The 11,300-nt window shown below is 42.7% G+C and overlaps 1 pseudogene; it reads left to right on the forward strand.

Annotated features, from left to right (window-relative positions):
* Positions 1-8,715: 8,715 nt before the first annotated feature.
* Positions 8,716-9,125, forward strand: LOC116101475 (annotated as a pseudogene).
* Positions 9,126-11,300: the final 2,175 nt, after the last annotated feature.

An 11,300-nucleotide genomic window follows, 5' to 3' on the forward strand; every position in this document is an offset into this window, starting at 1 on the left:
TTCCTGCCTCCACAGCTGCTAGATGGATCCCGTCCACACCCTCTGACCTTGTGTCCCACAGCCTCAGAAGCCAGGCTGAAACAGGCTTTTTTGTTGCTTGTTTGAAAATCTTCCCTAATTCCAGTGATTCAAGCAATAAGAATTTCCTGATCAGGAAGCCCTCCAGTCTTGAACTAGACCATTGTTAAGGCCCCAGCTGTCCTTCAGATCACAGATTTCTCCTTTTTCTCTATTGAGGATCAGACTTGAGTCTTGTCCTCTTTTTTGCCATCTCCTTCCTATCCTCTTCTTCACCTCCCTCATATCCTCTTCTTCATCTTACTTTCCAACTCAGAGGCTAACACAGAAGATGTTAGCCGCCTCTCCCTTTCTTGTTCAAAGAAATTCCTACTCTCCTACCATGTTTTGTAGACCAAAGAATGTTGAGTACTAGCAATTTTATAGAGGTTATCTATACTACTAATACTATTTCTACCTATCTAGGTATTCTATAAATATTCACTGATATGTGTTATAACCCACTGGGCCTAAGCACACTAGACTATGCAATTCTTCTGCATCATTCCATTTAATCTTGACATACGTCCTAACCTTAGCCTTCAAATTCCTGGAGATGGTAAAACATTAAGGCGTTAATCATTTTTATCTTATGAGATCAGCTTTTCATTGGGCTTCTTGGCGTGTTGATGGGAAGATAAGGAGTAAGGTTAAAGCCACATTCAACTGGAAAACAGCTTCGCTGGATACACGCCCAAAGAACTCATTCTAGTCTCAAGTTGCTTTTGTAGACCACACTGTGGTTTTCATTTGTGGTTCTCAGTTGGTCCTGAGGTCTCAACTCTGTCCTCAGAAAGGCAGGACATACAATAGTTGGAAGCAATCACATATACACATATACTCACAGGCTCTTACTCTCACACACTGTCTCACACACTTGCACACACAATCTCCTACACCTCACGGGCAAATTCTCCTACACACACACGCTCACACATACACTCTCTCACACTTTCACATACACAAACACAGTCTTACATACTCGCCCACACAATCTCTCACACATGCAAACTCATATACACACATACACACATTCACACATATGCTCTCTTTCACACACATACAAACACACTTTTAAATAAAGGGAAGCCTCATGGACAGAGTCCACACCAATAGGTGAATTGTATGCCTCCTGGTATCCAATAAAGTGCTAACTCACACCTTCTGTCCTAGCCTACTTTTTGAAAGTTTCTCATATTAAATGTGCCAAGAAAAGGGTTTGTATTAGAACAGAATGTAAGGAGTAAAGACAACTCAGTGAGCACAAGAAATGCTATTCTAGGGAAAGCTTTTACATTTTTATTTATTTTTATTTTGTGTGCTTATATGAATGCCTGCACATATGTATGAGAACAATATTCATGCTTGTGGAGGCCAAAGACAGCATCAGACCCCCTGGAACTGGAGTTACAAACATCTGTGAGCCACCTGCTGCAGATGCTGCAGAACCAAACCCAGTTCCTCTGCAGGAGCAGCAAGTGCTCTTAACTGCTGAGGCATCTTCCCGTCCCTGTTCTGTGCATTTTTAGTGTGAGGGAATTGTATTGTTCCCTTTCACAGCCAAGAAAGGTGAGGCTGGACACATTAAGTATGGAGCCTTTATATGGCTGTGCAGCCAGGAGTGGAGGCTGAGATCTGAGTCTGGGCAGCTGTGTCCCAAAGACCCCATCTATGACAGGAAGCCAACTTGCTGAGAAAAAGCTCAATAAATGTCACTCCTATTAACAAAAATATAAATAATAAGAGGGAGTGGACAAATCTGGGAAATGTTTGAGGGGGGATAAGGAATGCTTCACCCACTTCTCTGCGAGCCACTGTCGGTGAACTTTCTCAGAGCCCTGCTTACTGTCAAACTGTCATACGGGAAGACTCAGCCAGCTGATTCTGAGGTCTCTTTAAACTCCACATCGTGACACATCTGTGAGTCCTCATCATGCTCTGCACAGCATTTCCGTGGCCCTTGCTCGGCTTGCAGGCTTTTGGTTTTCCTTCCTTCTGCCCTCAGCCCCTCTGTGCTTGTCCTACATATGTCCGTTCTGTGGTGATCTCATCCATTCTCACGGCTTCTGCGTTCACCTCACCATGGCTGACTCCCAAGTCTTTCTTATTTAAGCTCTGTCTTCTCTCCAGGCCCAGACCTGCATTCCCAACTGTCTGCTATGCTCCCTCCCTTACTACATACCGGAAGCAGGATGTCAACATCTCCACAGTCAAAATCATCACCTCTCATTCTCGCTCATCACCAGGCTCCGTCCTCTCTACCCGGTTCCTATCTCTTGTTTTGCCCATGCATCACCTCTCACCCTTGCTCATCACCAGGCTCCGTCCTCTCTACCCGGTTCCTATCTCTTGTTTCGCCCATGCATCACCTCTCACTCTTGCTCATCATCAGGCTCCGTCCTCTCTACCCGGTTCCTATCTCTTGTTTTGCCCATGCAGGCAATTGCAGAAGCCTAGGGATTTTACCTGCCATGCTTTCCCGGGTGCCACTCCTTCCTTTACCACCTCTACATCCCATCAGTCCCTTCTTCCTGGATGTCTCCCTCCAGTTTGACCTTGTCCCTGTTGTCAGAGTGGGCTTTCTGGCCCAGACTTGGGATCTTGGCTTTCCTGCCGGAAAACACTTAATGGCTTCCCAGTGCCTGTCAGGCATTTTTAGTCATCCCTTTCATGTCTCAGCTTTACCTGTCCCCTATGCCGTGCTTTCTGAATACATAGAATTTTCTGCTTTTCAAATGCTGTTTCCTCGGCTTAACATCTCCTCCCTCCCATCTGTCCATGCCCATCTTTCAACTCAGAGACCCTTTCTTTACAAAGTCTTCTCAAATTTCTGAGGCAGAACTCACCTTTCCCTCCTGTAAATATTTATAGCATGTTGTACATCTCTGCAGGACTTGGATCATCCTCCACCGGTCTGTATTATATACATTCTGTATTATACACATTCACTCTTTATTCTTCCATATAAGGACCTCATCTTGCAAAGGGTCCATAGCTCTCATCCCTGCAGCTCAGACTCTACCTTTTCTCCTCACAGAAAGAGCTTGAAGGAAGTCAGGCACTTGAGTGACTCCATTTAGAGTTTTGTTAACACCTGCAAAATGATTGACCTGCACTTCAGCGAGAACAGGAGGACAGCATGGAGAGTTACCCTTGCTGAAGAGTGTCCCTTCCTCAGAGGCAACAACCTTGCATAAAGCCTGCCTCCACCAGGGCATCTCATCCCCATGCGTGAGGAATCCGAAAGTCTCCTCACATCATCCTAAGAACCTGTTGGAGTTCTCAGGTAACAACTCTTTAGTCTCCTTTCCTGGGCATGATTCAGATGTGTCTGATAAGGGACTATCACTCAAGTTAAGCAGTTATTTCAAACCCTCGACCTACAAAATAGATTTTTTAAAAAATATATCATATTTTATTAATATGTTGAGAATTTCATACATTATTTTTAAATCATATTCACCTCTTAGTTCCTCCCACATTCACCTCACCCACACTTCATGTCTTTTTTTACTCATGACCCATGGAGTCCAGTTTCTGTTGCCCATTACTCCTGGGTATGGGGTTCATCCACTGGAGCATAACCAATCTACCAGCCACCAAACATTTAAAGAAAACTGACCCTCCCTTTCCCCAGACACCACCAACTGCTCACAGCTCTTCAGTTAGGGTTGGGAGCTCAAGAACCTCCTCTGCCCCCAACAGAATATTGACCGACTTGACCTTGCGTGGGTGTCACACAGGCACCCCCAGGAGCCTTGGGATTACACATGCAATGGCCCTGCCTCATCCTGAAGACACTGCTTCACTCTGGCTCCTACCCTGTCTCTACCACTCTAAGGAGGTGGTTTTATTTTAAAAAGCATTCTCCTTGCGTTACACATGGGGTAGGCTCTTTAGCCAAGGTACAGAAAGGTTTTGAGAGCAATCCTAGCTGCTCTTATGATGCTGAGTTGAGTACACTAGTGATCCTTAGAAATGATTAAGATAACGTTCCGTGCCACATGCATAACTGGGCTGAGTCAAACACCAGGAATGTGTTACAAAGAGGAGTGGAGAGGAGCTTGCTCTAATAATATCTAAGAGTCAACTGTAAAAAAAAAATGTATTTCCTGCTTGACTTTGTCCTTGGACTAATAACTGATTATGGAGTTTTAATTTAATATTACAGCATATGTTGCCTTTCTGAATTTAAAAATCTATGACTTGCCTCTGAAATATTTTCAAGTTCTGTAGAAGAATGGTCTCAAAAAATAAGGTCGCCAGTGGTAGTATTTATAATAAATTTACAATTTCTGAAAAAAAGAGAATCAATATATACAATTAATATTGCAGATAAACGTCAGAATGATAAACTTCCACCATATAAACGGACCTTGTTTCACACATAAATGTGCTTTGTGGCAAAGGTTCAAAATCCTTTTTCTTCAACAGTAAGCAGATTGAATGAAATAAAAAATGATGTGCCAGAACTTAAAGGTACAAGTGGTACAGACTTCAAATTATTGATTGCTGACTGTGCTTACAGACATCAAACAATACTTTTTTTAGGCATCCAAATAGTTCACTTCAGTAGAGATGAGATATATTACAGGAAAATTGAAGATGTGGGGACTCTTTGACTGTCTGTCATCATTTTAGATTATTAAGGTTTGGGGTCCTTCTCTTAAGTTATATGTATAAAACAATACAAGTGAAATGAAATCTCATTAACTTCAATTTTTCTCTTTCCCATAACCTTGATTATGGCTTGAAATGTACCAAGATGTTTAGTCAGATTACAAACTCTCTTTATGTTAGAAGTGCACATTTGGGCAGAATCCATAGGCTATGACATCCTTTGATGGAAATCCTAGCAGGACCCAGCGATCCTTCTCTCTCTCTCTCTCTCTCTCTCTCTCTCTCTCTCTCTCTCTCTCTCTCTCTCTTTCTCTCTGGCTCAAAGTGTATTGATGTATATCAAGGTTTAACTTCAGATTTATGCATGAGCCATTTGCTCTAATGGAGTATGAGCTCTTACAGTAGACCTACCACTTCTAAATAATTGTTCAATAATATCTTCCCGAGAGTGATGGTCACGCATAGCTTCGAAACTAAGTCCATAGTCTTGCACATAAAATATTTTTTCTCTCTCTAACTTGGAAATGGAAAGTAGATCCATGTATTAGAGAAATCTGTTCGTTGAACCTCTTTCAGTTACTAGTGACAGAAACCAAACTCTAACTAGTGCAAGCCAAAAGGATAATTTATTGTCTTGGATTATTGGAAAGTTCAAATCAAGCTGGAAACAGGAGTTCAGGTGATGTCACTGGGAATCTGTCTGTTTCTCTCCATCTCTAGGCTCTACCTCTTATGTGATGGATCTGTTCCCAAACTGTCTGTAACCATTTGAAGGACCCCTGAAGGTCAAGATGCAGGCTTGGGGAGGCTTTTTTCTCCTAGGTATTCCCACCAAGAACTAAGTGACTAAATATCCATGTAACAATTTTTATACTGGTGCCTGGATGCAGATACCTCAAGCCCACAGCGTGGTCGTAGGTGCTGCAGCCTAGGAGACTCAAGACCTCATGCCCTCAGCATGGTCGTAGGTGCTACAGCCTAGAAGACCCAAGCCCTCATGCCCTCAGAGTGGTCGTAGGTGCTATCTGTCTGCTCTGTTTCCTTTACATTTATTTTCAACTTTGTTCCTTGATTTTTTTAGGCTCATAAACTTTCATGGCTCTTTACTTAGGACTTCACAAGGTAGCAGTCCATTTTTGTCTCTCTGACTGTTTGTCTGTCTGTCTGTCTGTCTCTACCTGCAGCCCCCAATCCATCAAGTTCAAAACTGAATATTCATTTATCCAGCCTCAATGGTCCCCAGTGAGGTGGAATTTTCTGATGTGTCTGGGTCCAGTTTTATGGGAACTGGATTGTTATCTCTTGCTTAATAGTGTGAACACAACTGGATAAAGGAAGTATGCCCCAGAGTAGGTGTTCTACCAAGTCCAAACAAGAAACAGATAAGACACCACCTAACCACAGAAAGCATTGTGTAAAATCGGGATTGGTTACTTCGTGTCATTTTCTGGGAACCCAGATTTCTGACTGAGCTAAGAGCCACAAAGCCAGCTGAGATGAGCAGACCCTTGCTAGGAGCAATCATGAAGGGTAAGAAGCCTTGTTTCCCTTTCATGTCGTGGCATGGGACCCCTCCTCATCACTGCCACCTGAGGGCTCACTTGCTGGGAACGGAGAGCCAGGGCAGTAATCCGGTCAGTAAAGCAGTAGCAGGTCCATCAGTATATGTTTCTCAGAGGATGGAATCTGAGCTTCAGAGAGGGAGGGCAGTACCAGGAAGAACAGTGTTTCAGGCAGAGGCAACAGTAACTAACAGGACTGGGAGGAGTCAGCGAAAACCCTGCAAGAGCTCTGGCCAAGTTTCCCAGGACAGCACAAGAGGGAGGATTGAAGCAATTATTGAGAAAATTGTCTCAATCTTTCCTTTTCTCTTGGCCGTGGAAATTTGGCCATTTTTGTAAGAGAAGAAAGTCTTGATTCCAGAGACCACACAAGGTTAAGTGATGGAAAAATTTTTATTTATTTGGTTTTTAGACAGGACGGAGACAAACCACAGCACCTGAATTCAACAGGGAGAGAACACATTTTATAAGAAAAGAAATGTAACAATCTTTTATCTCTTTCCCTTTGTCTGTGACTCACATGGAACTCATTCCCCCATGTTCTGGCTCTTTGTTTTTTGAGTGGGAGGGAGAAATTTTATTTGAGCCAATCTATTGACCAGGAACTGTAAGTACAGCTATATTTACTGCCCTATGAGAACCTAATAAATGCTTGCAGTAAGATCATGGTAATTATTCAAATAATATTTTGAGAATCAACTAAGACCAAAATCAGAATCAAGTACAGTTCCAGGAATTGACTCTTTTGCCCTTTTTCCATTAAGCCATCCCCCCAAATGTCTGTGCAGATTCTTAGCATTCAACACTTCCTTTTAAGATTAAATATCATTAAAATTTTGCCTTGCAAGGGAAGGTATTATGAGCTTGTGTAAAAATAAGACTGGTCTGCAGAAATCTGAAGCTCACAAAATGAACCACAAATGAATAGAAATTAGATGGGCCCCAAGTTTTAGCATCAATGCTTATGAACTCTTCAGTTCTGGAAATGTTTCTTCATGTCCTCATGTCTCAGTTTTTAAATCAAGGTAGAATAGTATAAGGGGGATACCATCTACCTAATCTGTTGGGCCCCACCCACATGCCCCAGGATCCCCCTCCCTTGTCCCGTCCCCAGCCCCCACCACCCTGGAAGTCATTGTAGTTGTTCCTCTCTGTTGCTGTGTTAAACACTCTGACCAAAAGCAACTGAAGGGAAGAGATTTATTGTAGCTTACAGTTCCAGAGGGATAGACTCTGTCATGGTGTGGAAGCCATAACCTGGCAGCAGAGGGGTCGTGTTTCATCATTACACAGCAAGAAGGGAGAGTGAGAGCAGGAAGTGAGGCCAGGCTGTTAACAGCCCCTCAGCTCCCCACAAAGCTCACCCACAGTGAGAAATGTCCTCTACCAAGGTTCTATCTCCCAAAGGTTCGATAACCCCCACCCCATAAACAGCTTGACTAACTAGAGACTTATTGTTCAAGTACACAGACATATGGGGGACATTTCTCGTTCAAACCAGCACTAAAGTGTTGACAGCAATATAGTTTGAAAGATACTGTCATGACACGGATCCATGTTGGATAGCATCAAGGGAATGACCTTAAAATTTTAACCCACCTGTTATTGGCTGATAGGAGAAAGGACATTGAAATCCCTTCTTAGAAAACCCTGAATATCAAACATCATAAGTGTTTGACACTAATGAAGAATGGAGGAAAATAGGGGATGATACCACCATTGAGCCCAAGGTATGGCACATCCATTCCCTTACTCAAGGGTAGATTTTCATCTACCCTGCCTCCCCCTACCCTTTAAAGACAGAGTCTCATGAATCCCCAGGTGGTCCCAAACTTGCTATGTATATCTTAGTTACTGTTTTATTGCTGTCAAGAGACACCAGGATGCTTATAAAGGACAGCATTTTATTGAGGGTTTGCTTACAGTTTCAGCGGGTTGGTCCACAGTCATCATGACAGTAAGTGTGGAGGCAGGCACACAGGAGTGCCACTGGAGCAGTAGCTGAGAGTTCACATTTGATTCACAAGATGAATGAAGAAAGAGAGCTAACTTGGGCCTGCCTTGGGCCTTTGAAACCTCAAAGGTCACCCCCAGTGACACACATCTTCCAACAAGGCCACACCCCCTAATCCTTCCTAAACAGTACAGCCTTCAAGTGTATGAGCCTACAGAGGTCAATCTTATTCAAACCACTACATTCCATTCCATGGCTCCCATAAGCTTCTGCCCGTATTGCAATGGAAAAATGAATTCAGTCCAACTTCAAAAACATCCATAGTCTTTCACAGTCTTCACACTGTTTCGAAGTCCAAAATCTGTTCTGAGACTAAGGACAATTTCTTAACTGTCACACCCTGTAAAATAAAAGTTAAAAAAGTAGACTGCCACTTTGCATTGTAGGAGCTTCTTTTCTCGCTCCCCAGCCATCTCGGCAGCTGATCTTGGTTGGGGTTTGCTCCACACCTAAGGCAGGAAGATGGTGGCCGCATAGAAGATGAAAACATCTCTGGAGTTGATCAACTCTAGGCTGCAGCTTTTCAGGAAAAGTGGAAAGTACTTGCTAGGAACAGACTCTGAAGATAATCAGACAAGGCAAAGAGAAGTTGGTTATCCTTGCCAACAATTAACTGCCCAGCTTTGAGGCAATCTGAAATACAATACAATGCCATGTTGGTTAAAACTGGTGTCCATCACTCCAGTGGCAATAATATTGAATTGGGTACAGCATGTGGAAAATACTACAGGGTATGCACACTGGCTCTCCCTGACCCGGGTGATTCTGACATTGTTAGAAGCATGCCAGAACAGACTGCTGAGAAGAAAACAAGAAAGTTTTCCTTTAATAAAACTTTGCGAGAGTTCCTTTTGAAAAAAAAGAAAAAGTAGATCACATACTTCCAAGTAGAATATACGTTAGTGTTCCAAAAGGAAGGAGAGGAGTATAGTGAGGAAATACTGGACCGAAGCAACACCGAAAACCCGGCAGAGCATACTTCAAGTTCCGCATCATCTATCCCAATTGTCATCAGCAACTGATGGGAGCAGATGCAGAGCCCCACAGCCAAACATTAGGCAGAGCTCAGAGAACCCTCCAGAAGAGGGGAGGAAGGACTGTAGGAGCCGGAGGGGTCAAGGACACCACAAGAAAACCAGATCAACTAACCTGGGCTCACAGATGCTCATAAAGACTGACCCAACAACCGGGGAGCCTGCCTGGGTCTGACCTAGGTCCTCTGCACTTATGTTACAGTTGTGGAGCTTGGTCTTCCTGTGGGACTCCTAACAGTGGGAGCAGGGACTGCCTCTGACTCTTTTGTCAGCTTTTGGGACCCTTTTCCTCATATCGGCTTGCCTCTTCCAGCCTTACTAGTCTTACTGTAATTTGATACATCACGTTTGGTTGATATTCATGGGAGGCTTGTCCTTTTGTGAAGAGAAATGGGGGAGTCAGGGGGGAGCTGAAGAGAAGGGACTTGGAGGAGAGGGAGGGAGGGACGAGGCCTGGAAAACTGCATTCAGGATGTTGTTGCTGTTGTTGTTGTTGTTGTTGTTGTTTATTGTTGTTGTTGTTGTTGTTGTGCAGCTCAGTGTCTGATGTCACAGTGCTCCAGCTTTGTTGACTGCAACACAGCTCTCTCTCTGGCTATTTCCACACTCTACAGCTCTCCTCACTTCTCTGAGCATCATACCACTGTGTTGATGTTCAGCTTTCACCGTGAACTGTGTATTCTCTCCATTGGACAGAAGCATAAGCACCTTACTATAGAATGGCGAACAGCTGTGGTTAAAAAGTAATATAAATGCTCCCTTTATGTCATGTTTAAAAGGATACATGATTCAGTAGTTCACCTCTTTAAAATATATACCTGCCTGTTGGGATCTTGATTTTCAAACTGATTTCTTAAAAAGGAGCTAAAATATTTTTCAAAAGAAGAATTTATGTGGAAACAGAAGTCATGACAGAATTTCTGGTCATCTGCATAGTGATTAGGCTTTACTGTACCTTATTTTTATAGTTAAACATTTTAGTAGATTGCTAATATATTTCATTTAACAAACAAGAAACAGTGTGACTGTTTAAATATCTCATTAAAAATAAATATTTGGGAGGGCGTATTTTAATCACTGTCTCATGGGAGACAGATCACATGACTGTCTCAACTTACCTATATATGTATGTGTATATGTATATGTATATGTGTGTGTGTGTGTGTGTGTGTGTGTGTGTGTGCGTTTCCCAATCGGTAAGCTGACCACCATGCACTGAAAGAGCTGAGCAACTATAGGTTCTTCTGTTTGCCTCATTCTGAATAACAATTAGGTTTAGAAAAAGAGCAATATTTAGCTGGAATAACAAACTATACCATAATTTCCACTATTGAAAATTAAAAGAATCATATTTAGCAAGAAAAATCATACTAGATATTAGATTTTGTGAAGCTAAGCAAACAGGCAGGACTACACATAATAAAAATCCATTCCTCTTGCACACTTACAGCATAATTACATTCTGATTTCTTGAGTCAGATTTGCGCATGGTCTTTGGTTCTGTCTACCCTAAGCTTTCATATCACTTTCCTCAGTGAACAGAGAAACTATATACTTTCTACTCAGATTAAGCAAACAAACAAAGCAAGCAAGGACTGTTGAGTCTAAGCCTAACTTTGTCACTCTGTACACCAAAGCCACAGATTTTTGACACGCCTACCCTGTCCCCCAGGTGACCCTCAGTTTAATCAGAATGCTAGGCCAGGATCACACCTGTCTGTGATCTTGGCTGTAGGGGAGATGAATGGCCTATTATCAAGAGCTCCATAGCTGCCTAAACAGAAATCCATAGTAGGATTTAAGACAGAAATTGTATTTGCTGAGCATTGTTGACTCTAACATAGTTAAGCATGTCTCATAAACGAGAGGGCTTCTTGGCCTAATAAACTGGGAACATTATATTAAATTAGATGAACCAGATTTCTTTGCTGCTCCACCATCTCAGAACTGTTAATGAACTGATACACACTGCAAATCTCCCAGAAGTGCCGTGATGATGCAGTTTCCTACCTA

The sequence above is a fragment of the Mastomys coucha genome, unplaced genomic scaffold (genome assembly GCF_008632895.1).
Source record: "Mastomys coucha isolate ucsf_1 unplaced genomic scaffold, UCSF_Mcou_1 pScaffold21, whole genome shotgun sequence".
NCBI lineage: Eukaryota > Metazoa > Chordata > Mammalia > Rodentia > Muridae > Mastomys > Mastomys coucha.